Source organism: Lepidochelys kempii, chromosome 1, assembly GCF_965140265.1.
Source record: "Lepidochelys kempii isolate rLepKem1 chromosome 1, rLepKem1.hap2, whole genome shotgun sequence".
NCBI classification, from domain to species: domain Eukaryota; kingdom Metazoa; phylum Chordata; order Testudines; family Cheloniidae; genus Lepidochelys; species Lepidochelys kempii.
The window spans coordinates 270032649-270048622 of NC_133256.1; positions in this window are offsets into that span (position 1 = coordinate 270032649).

Below are 15974 nucleotides of genomic sequence, written 5' to 3' on the forward strand. Positions count from 1 at the left end.
TACCACAACAAATCCCGAGTACTGAGAGACTTCCTTGACCCCTTTCATTGTGGCCTCGATGTTCTCAGACTCTGTAGGCTCTTGAGCAGGATTATTAAGGAAAAATGGAACTAGGTTATTCCATGATCCAGAAGAGTGTCATAGACCACTGATTATCCATCCTATTCATTCTTATCATTCCTATAGGTAATATAGCACTTAGCTACTTTTTTGTATATGTCAATGTATGCCTTTGCAATAAGAGCACTTTCCCCATTTTTGTCGAGTTAGAATAAGTACGTTATATTTTATCCATCTCATTGAAGAAGCATGTTATTTTTCTGTTACTGTAGGGACACTTACTGTGGAGGGCAGAACTAATCAGTGGTAGGTTTTTATTCTACTAATCAGCCGAATCTGTAAATTGTTCAAGAGTCTAACTCCTCATTTCTGCAATAAAGAGCTCTTGGAATAATACAGGTCAAGGACAAAGACACGTCCTGTGTAAGCAGACAGACTGACTCCTGCCAGCATAATCTGTAAGTGGAAAATTGACACTTGGCTCTGTGAACAAGTTCTGACCTGACCGGCAACATAAGCATCTCATAAGGGGGTCACGAAGACTAGAGGGGCTAAGAAATTAATTAACTCATCTGTTGAGCCTATATGGGTTGAGTGATGTTTTGCATGCCATTATCCCTCCCCTTCCCACTCCAAAAAACAAAACACCAACAAAAGTTCAAGGAGCTTTTATGAAATATGTTTTCATTCTGATACTAAATAAAGTTCAAAAATACTTAAAAAGCTATGTTGATTCAATGTCAATGTAGTAACAAATACATCTCTTGACTTTTTCTTTTCAGTGAGTGTTTTTTTCCCTTTTAAATCAAAAGAAATTGGCAGCAGCTTTTCCCTTTGAAAAGAAAAAAAACAACAACAAAAAACAAAATAGACACGTATTTTAAATGTTGGCTGCTGGGCCTAATCAGGCAACCCTGAGAGGGGAAGTCCGTCCCCATTAGCTTCCATGCCATGTGAATCCGGGCTGCAGGATCATGCCCTGCCCCTCTAGATTTAAACTGAATGCTCTGAGGGAATTATTCTAACCAGGGAGAGTTAAAATCCCTGTGAACAGGAAAGGTTCGTCCAAATTGAGTCACAAGCCAGAACTGTGCTCCTCCCTGCCCAATACAGCAATCCCAAGAGCACTTTTCCGGTGACTTTTAAACATGCAAGTAACAGAGTGTCAGTCTGTTTACTTCAAAGCCTATTAGTGAGAAGGAACTTGTTTTGCCTTATTCTGTGGGTGTGCACTCAGTGTCTCTTGGAAGAGTCACTAGAGATTCCCTCTCTCATGCGTTCAGAGACCCTGTCTGCACTGGGGATCAGACTGTGCTAGCCACAGCATATATGAACACAACTCTTTTGAGCAGGATGAACTACTCTACTATAAATCTGTTTACAAATTCATTTGGTAGACAGGGGGGAGGGGTTCTGTGATGGGGTGTACAAACCCCACGCTGGAGAACAAGGGGCTAAGGAGCCACTTTGGACCCAGGCAGCCACACCCGCCGAGCCGCACCTGCAAAGCCTGAACAAGCTGGAGGCGGAGTTTAAAAGGGGAGCAAGCAGTGGAAGGGTAAACCTCTTCTCTGGGGAACCTCTAGGTGCTCCTGTTGAGACCTGATCGTGCTGACCTGACCAAGCCTGCAAAAGAGGGACTGGTGACTGTCTGGGGAAGTCAGAAAGTTTATTACTGGTTCAGTTCTTTAATTTACCCTGTGGGGAAATAGGGAACTCGGGTATAAAGTGATACAGGGAGGCAGCTATTTAGCAACCCAAAGTGCAGGACTTAGCTGCCTACCATTGAGCCCTGGATTGGAACCTGCTGGAGAGCGTGGGCCTGGGCCCCCTACCAACCTCTAAAGGTGGGACAACAATAGGAGTCTTCCCAGATGGGGAAGGCCCTGAATACATAAGGGTAGACCCTATGTTCCAAAACCAAGGAGAAAGCCCTGAAGCCCTAGAAGACTTCTCTGTTATTAAATTTCTTTTTGTATACCCCACAAGAATAACCCAGCTGCAGGGCTGAGTTGCAAAAGAAGGGACAGATCCCACAGGATGGAGTTATAGAGAAAAGGGGAGATGCCAGGCAGGGGGACTATCTCCCACATCCCTGCCTGACCACTAGGCAACCCTGCTAGTGAAAGTCACCCTTCACAGGTTCCTATTATTTATTATTCCTGCGTAAAATCACACTTTGTAAAATGGTTCATAACATGCCTCACCCCTTTCTACATTGGCCAGGGAGACCATATGATTGTCCTGCTAGCAGGAACTGTGTGTAAATATAGGCTGGATTGTGTCTCTGGGACTCACGCTGCTGACACCCAGGAGACCCATTCATAGGGAAAAGAGGGATGGAGCCGGAGTATACCCTCAGCAATCTCAGGGGAAATCCAAGCCCTTCCTCACTGTCGAACTACCCATCAAGAGGGGTATTTGCTGGCAAGGATGTGGAACTGTGTTGATGGGACTGAGAGAGGGCTGCAGGGAACCACAATATCTCCATGTAGATGGACCTGCGACAGGGTTTAGAAGCTGAATCCACTGTCCATTCTGTAGGGATAAATCTGTCTGTTCCCCCCACCTCCCAATCACCACCCACCTACACACACACACAATGGAATTTTATATGGGGAAAACTGACTGGTACCTGCCCCTCTCTTCTCCAGTTTTACCCTGTGGGGTTTTCCAAATCAAGGCTGATGTGGCCTAAAACTCTAGCTCAGTGGTTCTCAAACTTTTTTTTTTTGTGGACCACTTGAAAATTGCTGAGGGTCTTGGTGGACCACTTAATGATCTTTCCAAATGGTGTTTGTACCGTTAGCTAACTATTGTAAAGCGCTTTGGAGGAAAGCACTATATAAAAACCCAACAATAATAATTAAAGTTTTTTGTTCTACAAATAAAACCACACAACTCCTATTTTAATATCAGTAGTCTTACCTGTCTAGTGCGATGGATGTGCCCTCTCTTCCCCACCACGGCAGCCCCCGACCTTGGGCTGGGAAGGAGGGGGTGTCTCTCCCCCAACACAGCAGTCACAGAGCTGAGGCTGGGAAGGAGGGCCGTCTCTCCCCAGCAGCTGCAGTCCTGGAGCTGGGGAAAGTCGCCTCTTTCTCTGCCCGCTGCAGCCGTGCACGTCCCAAATTCCCTCCACCCCCATCTTCTTACCCCACTACCCTCTCCCACCTACCCACTATTCCCCACAAGGCCACCACCTCACCTTACATGTGGGTCTTCTCCAGGGTCCAGGCACCTAATTAGTGGAGCCACGTCTGTGCAGCTCCACTAATTAGATGGGTGGCTCTTCATTCTCTCATGTGCAGCTGCCCAGGCATGCACTTTAGAGGGATCTATCCGTGGACCACCTGAATGGAGCTCATGGACCACTGCTCTAGTTAACATGGTTTGAGTTTAGTATGTGGACCTAAATGGCCCTTCTTCAGATTCTGAATTTCTGAGGTCTTATTCAGCCCAGCTGACTTAGCAATGCCATGTAGCCTAAACTATGGACAGGTCAGATCAGGCCAGGCAGCTATTCTGGCATCCTTCCACTTTGACATTAAATTCCTCTTCCTTTTGGACTAGGCCGGGCTGAATTACTAACTACAAACAACCGCCCCTCTTTGTGTTAGCTAGTGAACAACACATGTAAATATCTGTGAATTTATTGATTTCAAATTATTCAGTATATGGTTATATTGATATGTTTCAGCCAACGGATTACTTCCCAACTATTTGCTGCCGCTAATGCTATGAACGTTCAGTAATTTGCATGGAGCAACTAGGCATCTAAGTAGCAGGATAACAACTCTGCTAACTGATTTGGGTGACTCCCTTACAGTCACACAGCTTTCCAGATGGTCTTGTTTATATTACTGGCACAAGTACTTGGGTAGATATATATTTGAATTAGTATTCACACCACAAATATGTATTTTCAACAATTTCCCTCGCCATCAACTGTGCTGCAAACAAAATTTTGCTCACTTGGATGTTCACAAAAAACAAATAAACCCAGGGCACAAATGCTGCTGATGGGCACTTTCAGGTTTTAATCGAGTAAATATTTGTGGATGCTCTTTGCTGGCTTTGCTGTGCTGTAAGTGGAGCACCCTGGTACAGCTTTTTGTCAAAAAAACAACCACCCCAAAACAACCACAAACAAACAAACAAAACACCCCACAAAACACTGCCCTGGCTAAGGGAAGAGGTAATTCAAAATGATTTATAAATAAATTATTATAGCTAATATATCTTTCAAATTATTTGCCCAGATCTAGAACTGGACTGATAATTGGCTGAATACATTTGTGAATACCTTAGTGGGTAAAGTTGGTGTGATTTAAAAACAAAACTCAATTATTTGAAGAAATAACATACAATTTCTTGCCCAGCTGTAGTCATAAACCATAAGTATTCCCTTTATTCGCTTGGACTGGGATAGTGTGACTGGAAGGCTTGAACTTGAAGTAGCATGGTTTTAAGTTGCCCTCTCTGAACTGAAATAAGTGTTCTGAGTGTGCTCATTTGACTTGGCATGTCAGATAGCTGAGTTGCTCTCAATCTAGTGATGTGAGGGGGCATAACATGCCATTTCCTGCTATTTCTAGTGGACTTAGAACTTATTAAAGCTTGAGACTGAAACTCTGAGCTCCTGCATTGGTCACATTCTTCTCTCCACACCATTCTAGTTCTTGAAGACGGTAGAGTGATCCAGAACCAAAACAACATACGTCAGTTTTCTTGTTAGCTAGAGCCCTGGGAATGAAATCTTGGCCCCATTCAAATCAAAAGGAGTTTTGCCATCAACTTCAATTGAGCCAGGATTTCACCCCCTATAATCAAGACCTGGAGTAACTCCAGAATTCCCACTACACTACCTTTTAGTCAGGAAATAAAAGGGAGTATGAGCTTAATCTAATGAAAGAATAGGGTTTTTATTTTATGTATGGATCAGCTAAAACATTATCAACCTTTGTAAAAAGATAATCACTGCTTCTGGTTTTGCCTCTAGGCATCTTGTGATTGTCTGTGGTTCATCTGGAATAAGACTATCTGAATCCATTCTTCAGACAGTACCTGAGGATTAAGATGATCTGCTCTTTTAGAGTGTCTGTATCCATGATGCCCTGAAAAGAAGCGCAGGAAGAACATAGTCTAAATGTATAATCAAGTAATGGAAAAAGATTAACAAACAACAGCTGTCCTTTGTAATAAGCATTTGAAACAATAATTCTCACTTTCTTTGTGATTGATATGACATATTCAGTATTTGAGCCAAGATGATGGGATGCACACATGAACAGCTCAAAACGCTAGTGTTCAAATGGCAACATCTATAAACAGAGATGATAATCAGACTTGTCGCCCATCCTCATCCCCTCTCTACCATGCATTGAGCAAAGATCCCTCACTCATCTAAACCTCCTTTCTGCCATTGCACAGAGAGCAATGCTCACAGACAGCAGCAAGACTGCAGATCCTAGTCAAAGGTGATGGTGGGTTACCCAACTGGCACTATGTCTAGACTATCTCCTTGGTCAGTCTGTAGACCTGTTAAAACTTCCTTGAACCAGAGGCCCACCCTTTTAGGGTCAGTCTTCCTTTAACATCCAATCATACTCACAAAGGGAGCAATCTGATTCTGCCTGTCTATTTATTTATACAACACCTGTCATAAATATAAAGGGAAGGGTAAACACCTTCAAAATCCCTCCTGGCCAGAGGAAAAACCCTTTCACCTGTAAAGGATTAAGAAGCTACGATAACCTCGCTGGCACCTGACCAAAATGACCAATGAGGAAACAAGATATTTTCAAAGCTGGAGTGGGAGAGAAACAAAGGCTCTCTCTCTCTGTCTGTGTGATGCTTTTGCCAGGAACAGAAAGGAATGGAGTCTTAGAACTTAGTAAGTAATCTAGCTAGACATGCGTTAAATTCTGTTTTGTTTAAATGGCTGAGAAAATAAGCTGTGCTGAATGGAATGTATATTCCTGTTTTTGTGTCTTTTTGTAACTTAAGGTTTTGCCTAGAGGGATTCTCTATGTTTTGAATCTGATTACCCTGTAAGATATTTACCATCCTGATTTTACAGAGGTGATTCTTTTACTTTTCTTCTATTAAAATTCTTCTTTTAAGAACCTGATTGCTTTTTTCATTGTTCTTGAGATCCAAGGGTTTGGGTCTGTGTTCATCTATGCAAATTGGTGAGGATTTTTATCAAGCCTTCCCCAGGTAAGGGGGTGTAGGGTTTGGGAGGATTTTGGGGGGAAAGACGTTTCCAAGCGGGCTCTTTCCCGGTTATATATAATTGTTAGACGCTTGGTGGCAGCAAAAAAGTCCAAGGGCAAAAGGTAAAATAGTTTGTACCCTGGGGAAGTTTTAACCTAAGCTGGTAAAAATAAGCTTAGGGGGTTTTCATGCAGGTCCCCACATCTGTACCCTAGAGTTCAGAGTGGGGAAGGAACCTTGACAACACCGTCAACCAAGTATTTGGAAAAGGTACAGAGAAGGGCAATGGAAATTATTAGAGTTACGGAACAGCTTTTATACCAAGAGAGATTGAAAAGACTGACAGTTCATTTTAGGAATGAGACAACTAATCGGGGATTATAATAGAAATCTATAAAATCATGAATGGTGTGGAAAATGTGAATAGAGACAAGTTATTTACCCCTTCACGTAACACAAGAACTAGGGGTCACCCAATGACATTAATAGGCAGTCAGTTCACAACAAACAAAAGGAAGTACTTCTTCACACTATCAACCTGTGGAACTCGTTGCCATGGGATGTTGAGAAGGCCAAAGGTATAACTGAATTTAAAAAAGAATTAGATGAGTTCATGGAGGATAGGTCCATCAATGACTATTCACTAAGAAGGTCGGGGACAAAACCCCATGCTCTGGATGTCCCTAAATCTCTGACTGCCAGAAGCTGGGGCTGAATGACGGGGGATGGATCACTTGAAATTTCCCTGTTATGTTCATTCCCTCTGAAGCATTTGGCACAGCCCACTGTCAAAACAGGATACTGGGCTATATGGACCATTGGTCTGACCCAGTATGGCCATTCTTATGTTTTTATTTGAGTGGCTGTGAAGCCCATAGATCTTATTCAACAATTAATAGGTCTTCTTCAAGTGCCAAATTCAGCCCTACTACAATCAGAGGCAACCCCCCTTAACTCCATGGGAGTTGCACCTACTAGAGCCAGGGCTGAATTTAGTCCAACATAGTTAAATCAAAAGCAATTCTGCAGGAAGACTGAGTAGAATATGACTAATTAATATTAATATTTCTAGACACTGCACTCATTTTTGATTGACTGACCTGCTCTGATGACACTGGGTTAAAGCATTTTGCACAGTGGATTAGAAATCCCACTGAAACAACACATAGCAGGTCAGATGCTCAAGAAAAAAATCCATGTAAAAATATCCATACCATGTACAATAACGTACAGTTGTCTTGCATGCACAGCCAATTACTTCTAGAGTTCTGATGAAATTTGGGTGACAGCAGTATAATACAAATTCCATATATTTGTAGATCAACATGCTACAAACATTGATCAAAGATTTGGATTTTTATTTAAAAGACTATTTTAAGGCATTTTCACAGAAAAAGGATTATAGTGGCATGCAAGTACTAAAGTAATCTGTACTGTGTTGCACAGATTACACTGGCATCACAGTTCCATCATGGAACATATAGTGTAAAAAGCAGAAGCAGTCTCGGGATTGGATCAGGCTGAAAGATACAACAGCAGCATTACATCAATGGAGCAAGGCAGTGGGCAAGCGGCAGATATGGTTTTTTGGTAGGAAAATGGCTAAAGGTAGAAATTACAAAGATTATGAATTTGTCAATTGAATTGAAGCTTTTCCTACCTGCCCTGCACGTGGAAGATGGAGGCACCGGAGTCTGGAAAATGAACCAGCGTCAGTAATGGCCAAAGCCCCAAACTGTAAATAGACTCTTGTTCAAAATGAGAAATGGCTGTAAACCCAGCTCCTGGAGCCACACAGCGCCAAGCTCTATGAGGAGTTTGCAGTGTGAATTTGGATTCAGATCCAAATTTTGCTGTTGGGGACAGGAACCTCACTTTTCTACATGTTTTTACAGTGGCTAGCACATTGTGAGCACCACTGCAATATAAATCACAGATTATTTGTGCAGAGCTATAGCTTGATTCTTATTAAATTTATAATTGCTGGCAGCAGTTGTATTCTGTGACCAAAGTTCAAGAGGCTTCAGTTGCCCTAATGCACATTTTCCTTATGCCCTTGGCACCCAGCCACTGCTCTCCAAAACTGAGCTGTTATCCTCTCACTTATCACAACTCTGCTACTTTTTATGCAATCAAGGACTGAAAGTAACATATTTTCATGCAGTGTAAGAAAAATGCATGAAGCTGACTTGAAACGGAACACCTACACCTGCTTAAATTACACATTTTTGAAAAAGGGAATTTAGTCCTTGTGAAAGGTGTTAGAACTATTAGAATTGGGTGTGAAGATTTTCCAATTCTATAAATCCAAGTTCTGTTCAGTGAACGTTATCTACGATCTAGAAACTGAAAAGATGCAGTTTGTGAAGCTTCTCTACATATTTATAGAATTTCTGGCTGAAAAATAGGGAACCTTATGAGAATGATAGTATTTGCTTTGCATGGTATACGTCGGCCTTCTTCTGTTTATACAGATGAGGCCTGTTTTCATTTTCCCTGCAAAGCATGTCGGAACTAATATATAGCTGGATGACATTTGTGCTTATTTATGTTATACTCATTCTTGACATGTTAGATTAAATTTAGGAAACGTAAAAGAGGAGTTATAGAAGGAAGAGCATATTTTGATATACAGGTTATGTAGGTCAGGTTTTAAATAGACAAGGTGGATGAGGTAATATTTTTCACTGGACCAATAAAAGACATTACCTCACCCCCTTTGTCTCTCTAATATCCTAGGGTCAACATGAGTACAACTACACTACATGCAGCAGGTTTTAAATAGGCAGCCTTTCTTTTACTTACTGAATCTAAGAAGAAAGGAAGAATGTCAAGTTCACTGCAGTAAATATATGATCCTAATTGCTAAATAACCAGCCAATGTTTTTTTTTAAATATAAAGTGAAAAATTAAATGTGTTATCATGTAACTTTAGTTGCTGAACTCTTCTTTTGAACAAAGTTCCTTTGTGTATTCTGCTCTGTTATTTGGGTGTGACCTCCCCTTCCCCTGACTGCAGTAAGAATTTCACCCATGTAACTAAGGGCAGAGTGTGGCTCGAAGCTTTTATCTTTTGGGTGTAGGCATGCTAGCAGTTGACCAACATGTTTCAATATATACATGGTTTAACGATGTATTGCTCACTCTTTCATTTACACACACTTCACTTCACATTCACACATAGTTCATTTACACACACTCCTACACAGAGTCAAGGCAGGAAATAAGTAACAGACATGCTTAGAGATAGTTCTCCAAAGATAAACTCTCTGACCTGCATGAAGCAATAACGTGCAATGTTTTATATAAAAGTATTTTTATAGATTACCGTAAAGTCATCACTCTGACCACATCTGGAATAATCTATAAAGTTGTTTTTGACATAATCAGGGTCTAGACTGAGGAAAGGTTCATTAAGGGGTTCCTTACCCAATTCTACCTGGGCTGGGTGAACATCTAAACACACATTTCTTTAAATGAGGTTATAACGAAACCCTGCTGAATTGCAATTGCTATAAATACTATGAAATGTATACTTGAAAAGTCAGCATGAAAATGTATCCTGACAATTACCTCCTATCCATGATGCTTAGATTAGTGAACCTTTACAGTATTCACCAGAAAAATCTGCATTAGCAACCTTTTTGCCAGAAAAGCTGTGACAGTACCATTGCCCTTCTGTAGTTTCAAGTGAATATGGTATTCCTGCCTTGAATAGCTGTGCTAGGTGGTTGTGTAACAAATTACATATGTTGCCAAAAGTAAATTGCTTAACAATCGTGCAAGTTGCCACGTTACAATACAGATGTTGCTTCACTTCAGTTCTGCATAAAATAATCTGTATACTGTAATCTGGTATATCTATAAAGTGCTTCTAGATGCTTTGAGATACAGGCACTATATATGTGTCACACAAGTTTGCATAAGTGGTACGTCTCTTGAGGTAAACTCAGCAAAAGAAGTGTGCAATGAGTATTCAGGTTTACAGAGACAAGTTTTGGGTGTAGTTCCATGCTGGCCCAATTACACGGTGCTTATGATATTTTTTGGACATCATCTTGTGGATGAATACCTTTAATTGTCCCACAAGGATTTGTTGGGATGGTAAAAGTGTCAGGTAGTGGACACCACCACTTAACCTGCAATCGAATGACAGGGTCTAACTTGGACTCTGCTGCCTGCATTACAAGTGGACTATGGACTTCCTTATTCTGTGTTATAGCCTAATCAGCCTCAAGTTAGGCAAACAATAGTTGCAGTGGGCCTCAGCCTCCACTACCTCAGTACAACATAACAGCCACAGCTAATGTTTAACATAATGCTGGCAGTCTACTGCTTTCACCATGCAAGATGGCTTCTTTCCTGTCCTGAATCGAGGATTGGTTCTCCTTCATTATGACATTGCCTCCACCTAGTACTATGTGCCTACGTCAGCAGTAGTTGGCAGTTAGAGGATTCATGCAGTTCCTTTAGAGCCTACGTCCCATAAACTAAGGGTATAAAAACCATCACCCCCAACACTTTCTCAGTTCCACCTTACACCCAGAAGCTATGTTTAAGAGCTAAGAGCTGAAGTGGAGATGAAAAGGTGGATAGAAAACATTTGGGAAGTGAGTTGTTGGTAAATAATCCGAATTCTCTTTCCTGATGCTGCCTCCACAGAGTCCCACTGTAGGCAATTAGAAGAGGGCAGTGGAGAAGTACCAATAGCTGAATGGTGACTGAAGCACTACACCCCCCAAAGCAGCATCTGCTCTTGCTACTGATTCAGGAGCTCTTTGAAGGCAATATGCTCAGAGATAAAGAGTTGTTGTTGGTAAGTACCCATCCTGTTGCAACTCTTCCCTCCTGATTTTGATGCCTCTGTGGTTCAGAGGCAAAGCCAGATTTACAATATATTCGTAATTTGTAGGACCCCAGGATGATAACTTGTTGCCATAAAACAATTTAAAACAATTTCTTAGACCTTCACCTCTGGCAAGGCCACCACCTAAATATTACCCTTTTGTCTCTCTTTCAGAAATACACTGTGCTGCTTTCCCAATAATTTTGCTCCTTGCATACAGTCTAGCCATTGCCATTGGGCTGATATCTACTTCCTCACAATGGTGCTTGTCTCCTTATCAGGGGTCACAGCAACTGTTTTGATGGAGCACCTTTTGTAGTCTGCGAGGGAGGGTATGACGCTCATAGGGTTTTCCTATGTTTTTTCCCTGGGCATATATAATGGCCACGGTGAGGGAGCGTTTGGAGGGCGGGGGGAGGGAAGCAGGGCTGAAAGGTCAGTCGCAAGCTTGCTTTTTTATATCATGAGCCTCTGTATAAGTGGGAGAGCCCTGTCCTGCTTTAGGAAGACTGTGATGGTTGGTTCTAAGACTCTTTTCAGTGACTTAAATGCTGTGCCACACGTTACCTTCTCTTGCATGTATAAATAGAGTGGAAAAGCATTCAGACACCAAAGTGTTGGGTGCACTCTAAATGCCTAGATAGATGAGGCAGATATACATTAAAACAGCCTCAGGCAGCTTTCAAATATGCTAATGGAAAGATTGCGTAGCACACTCCCCATGAAATACTACATTAATGGGGTCAGGAAGTGTATACATCCTGAGGAGGAACTGTCAATGGTCAGATTTGAGGTGAGACACTTCCCATGAGGAGCCTATCAGAAATGCCTACTTATATCGCATGACCAGGAACCCAGTCCACAGGAGCATGTCAGAACAACAAGCTCTCCCACTAACATCCGGCTGACAAATGGATGGGTTCAGATGTGCACTGAGACTTTACAGTACATTGCGTTCGTGGAGGGATTTCCTGTTTTCAAGGCTTCGAGGTGGTGCCTGACATAGGGGGAGGGATAGCTCAGGGGTTTGAACATTGGCCTGCTAAACCCAGGGTTGTGAGTTCAATCCTTGAGGGGGCCATTTAGGGATCTGGGGCAAAAATTGGGATTAGTCCTGCTCTGAGCAGGGGGTTGGACTAGATGACCTCCTGAGGTCTCTTCCATCTATGATAGGCACTTTGGTGGTGAAGCTGGTTGTCAACCACCCGCTCTCTGTGCCATGTTTTTTTGGGAACTCTTTCATCATTTTGTGCTCCAGCAGCATTCTGTGGGAGTGTCTGTTCTCATTCACCATTATTTCCCTTGTTCAACACTCCCATGGAAACATGTTGGTATGCAGCAGAACCTATGCTTGCGTGATGGGAGATTGCAGCTAGAACTTCTATTTGTAAACTAAATACATTCTCATACTGGGAGGTGAGAATTTGACACCTTTGTGGCTTAATCCAGTTTCCTGGGATGCACTCTATCCCATGGCTGTTTGCCATTCTCGTCCATATTCCTGCCTGCTTTTGACCCATGCACTTGCCTTAAATGAACATTGTTGCATGCCTGGTGACTTCTCCCTATCTTGTAGACAAGTATCTGAGCATCTTTGATGAAGATCGGGTTCAGCTCACACTGGGTGCACTTTCATGTTCTTTTCCTTAGGCACATTTTTCCATGCATTTCTGCATGCACGCACGCACACACACACACTCAGAATGGTGTAGAATTATCTACCCACATATTTACCTAGTATGCTATTGCCTTTGCATTTTCTAATTATGAAAGGTGTTATTCTGTTCCAGTATTGCCTGATTTTTGTTTTTTAGAATGACTTATCAAAAGCTATAATCTTCTGAAGGATCAAAATCTGTTCCTTGGTCCTTCCCTTTAACCTGTTCATGATTTTCATCTTAGGTTCCTTCTTTTCAAATAGCTATTACTTTGACTAGACAGGAAAATGTATGGTTGACACTCTTTATGTGACTTCTTGCAATTCCTTCAGAATGTGTTTGACAAACTTGCTGAAAGCAGTCTCAGAATTCCATCTAAATCAATCCATTATGGTGCCTTCATTTGTTTCTAGGCCACATATGTATGCTGTTGATCTATTTTGATCACACAGAGCTATTTAGATCTAATTACCTATTTGTGACTTAAGGCCCTTAAAGCAAAGTTTGGGAAAAGGGGTCATGGAGTTCATCCTTTTTTCCTGTCCAGCAGGCAGACTGTCCTGTGTCTATGGCAGAATAGCTAATTTAATTTGTATGCATGTCACTCTAATCACAGGTATTTTTAGCTGTTACACTATCTATAGCAATGGCGGAGCTTACTCCTGCTAGCTTTGTTGCTTTAGGGTAGGGCCATTAATGGAATTAAGGGGTAAGAGCATCACAAACGTAACTCTGCCACAGCACCCCTTTGTGTAGCCTCTTTATGCTAGAACGACACTCAATGCATAGGATGAATTTTTCCCTTTGCAATCACCATTTGCATGTATATTTTTGAAGAAGATAAGGCAACATGATAATCATCTTGGATGATAAAATCAGGGCTAGTTTTACTATATCAGCAGAGCAGGTTGTTGCCTCAAGCAGCCAAGTGTTAGGAATACTACAGCGTTTTGTGACTGTGTATGGTGTATTTGTGAATGCCTGAGGGGATATGAGAGGAGTCCAGTTTGACTAGACAGGAAAAATGTTAGATCCAGCTTTGGATAGACTTGCCAATGGCGATAATGAAATGGCTTGTTCAGAAAGTTATTACCTGTCTGTCATACAGATTTCAAAAGGAAGAATTTGGTAACTCATGCATTTTCATGAGAAGCAGCATTATAACAAAATAATGTATCCCTCAAATTACTGTAGTGATGATGAAATCAAATGTTTGTTTCTAAGCAGTTTGCTTCTGAAGCAGCTTTTAGCAAAGGCTTTGGCAGAAAAAATGAATGATTTGGAAGGCATACTTACCAGCACCCAAATCATTAAATGGCTGATATCATGCTTATACAGCCTTCTCAATGTTAAAGAGAAAAGTGGAATTTTATGAAGACCTGGGAACTCCTCCCAGAGAAAGGAATAACAGAGTTGTTGTGGGTCCACTACATGGCTTGTTTTAAAGCAAAGGTTTAGAAAATGGGTCATGGAGTTCATCGCTTTGTCCTGTCAACAGGCAAACTGTTCTGTCTCAGAAGGGGGACATATAGCAGAGAATGATCAATATATGACACCCTAATCACGGATATTCTTAATCAATATATGACACCCTAATCATGGATATTCTTAGGCACTCATATTATCAGTAGCAAGTGGATCTGACTCCCGCTAGTAGCCCAGATCCTCAATTGTGCCAGAGCTCTGCTTGTCACAGTTCATGAGGGCAGGAGGCAAAAATGGCTAGAATAGTCCTCTGTATAGTCCTCTGATCCCAGAGTTGCCTGTAGCTGGATACACACTTGGAGCCATTGAGAACATGTTTAGGACTACACACTATTTACATCAAGAGCTGCAATGTGGTAGAGATCTAGAGAGAGAGCCACAGTCCCACTTCTTCTATTCCTTTGGGGTGTCTTGCATGGAGGAAGCAGTCCCTGTGCTCCTAGGAGTGCAGGGACTTTAATTGCATCCCACCCCTCCACAGGGACACAAGGGGAAAGGGGGCTCCTGCAACCTCTTTCACTCACCCACACTGTGTTGGGTACAATCTGGCCCTATAGCAACAACTGGCTCCCTATCATAGGCTGCTTTAATGGATAGAGCACCTGACTGGGAGTCAAAAGGTCTATAATATATTATCTCTTTTGCTTTTGACTGACATTTAGGCCAGTGGTTTTGATTTCAGTTGGAGTTGTAGGTACTTTGCACTTCTGAAAAGTAGGCCCAATGAATCACAAGTTGGACAACAACATCATTGGCCCACTTTTAAAAATATGAATCTTAACTTTTCTAAGGCTTAATTTCCTCATATGCCAAATGGGAATAATAATGGTTATCAAACTTTGTAAAGTTCTCTGAGAGCTATAGATGACACAGCTATAAAAGTGCTATGTACTGTTAGTATTTATACGTTATTATCTATTCACTTATCTATGTTGTTATTTATTCAAGTGTGTTACAATTTTTCTCCAAAATGTACCACAGTTTTCCTAGTGTTTTTATCTGGTTCCCTCAACAGTACTCTTTAAAATGTTGTGTAATTTTAAATTGAAAATAGAATTGGACAATGGACATTTTCCCCCAATTGAACTTTTTTTATGTTTTCAAATTGCTCACAAATATGTTGTGAAATTCTGAAATTTGTTATTTGAAAGAATTGGCAAATTTCTTCAGAAGAAGATTGACAATTTGCAGTTTGCACTGGGTTAATTAGTGACATAAGTGATAGTGATATTATTTCTCTTTTTCACTAACCAACACAAACAAACTATTTATTTTACAATTGAATATGCCATTCAAAATTCTCTTTAATTGAATAACTGAGCATACAGTTTGAAAACCTGTGTTTTGTTTTGTTTTTGGCCAGTATCTGTGCTGGTAAAAATCAAATGGCCGCATGTTTGTACAAAGTGACTGCAATGGGGTTGGGCATATGGTCTAATTAGAATTCAGATGAATATTTATGGATGATATTCTCCACTATTTGCTCCATTAGACATGTGAATGAGAAATAGTGGACTTGATTACTCTAGAAACAAAAGCCATGTTATGGAAAAAGGAACTTCCTCTTGGGCCCTTATGTCTGATTTTCTATGAAGTGAAACCACTGAATTTCTAATGTCCAGGAAACTAAAGGGCAGGAGCTGATTTACATTCCCAAGTCCATGACCCTTGAGAGCTGGATGCTAAAGGGTCGCTGTGAAGAGGCA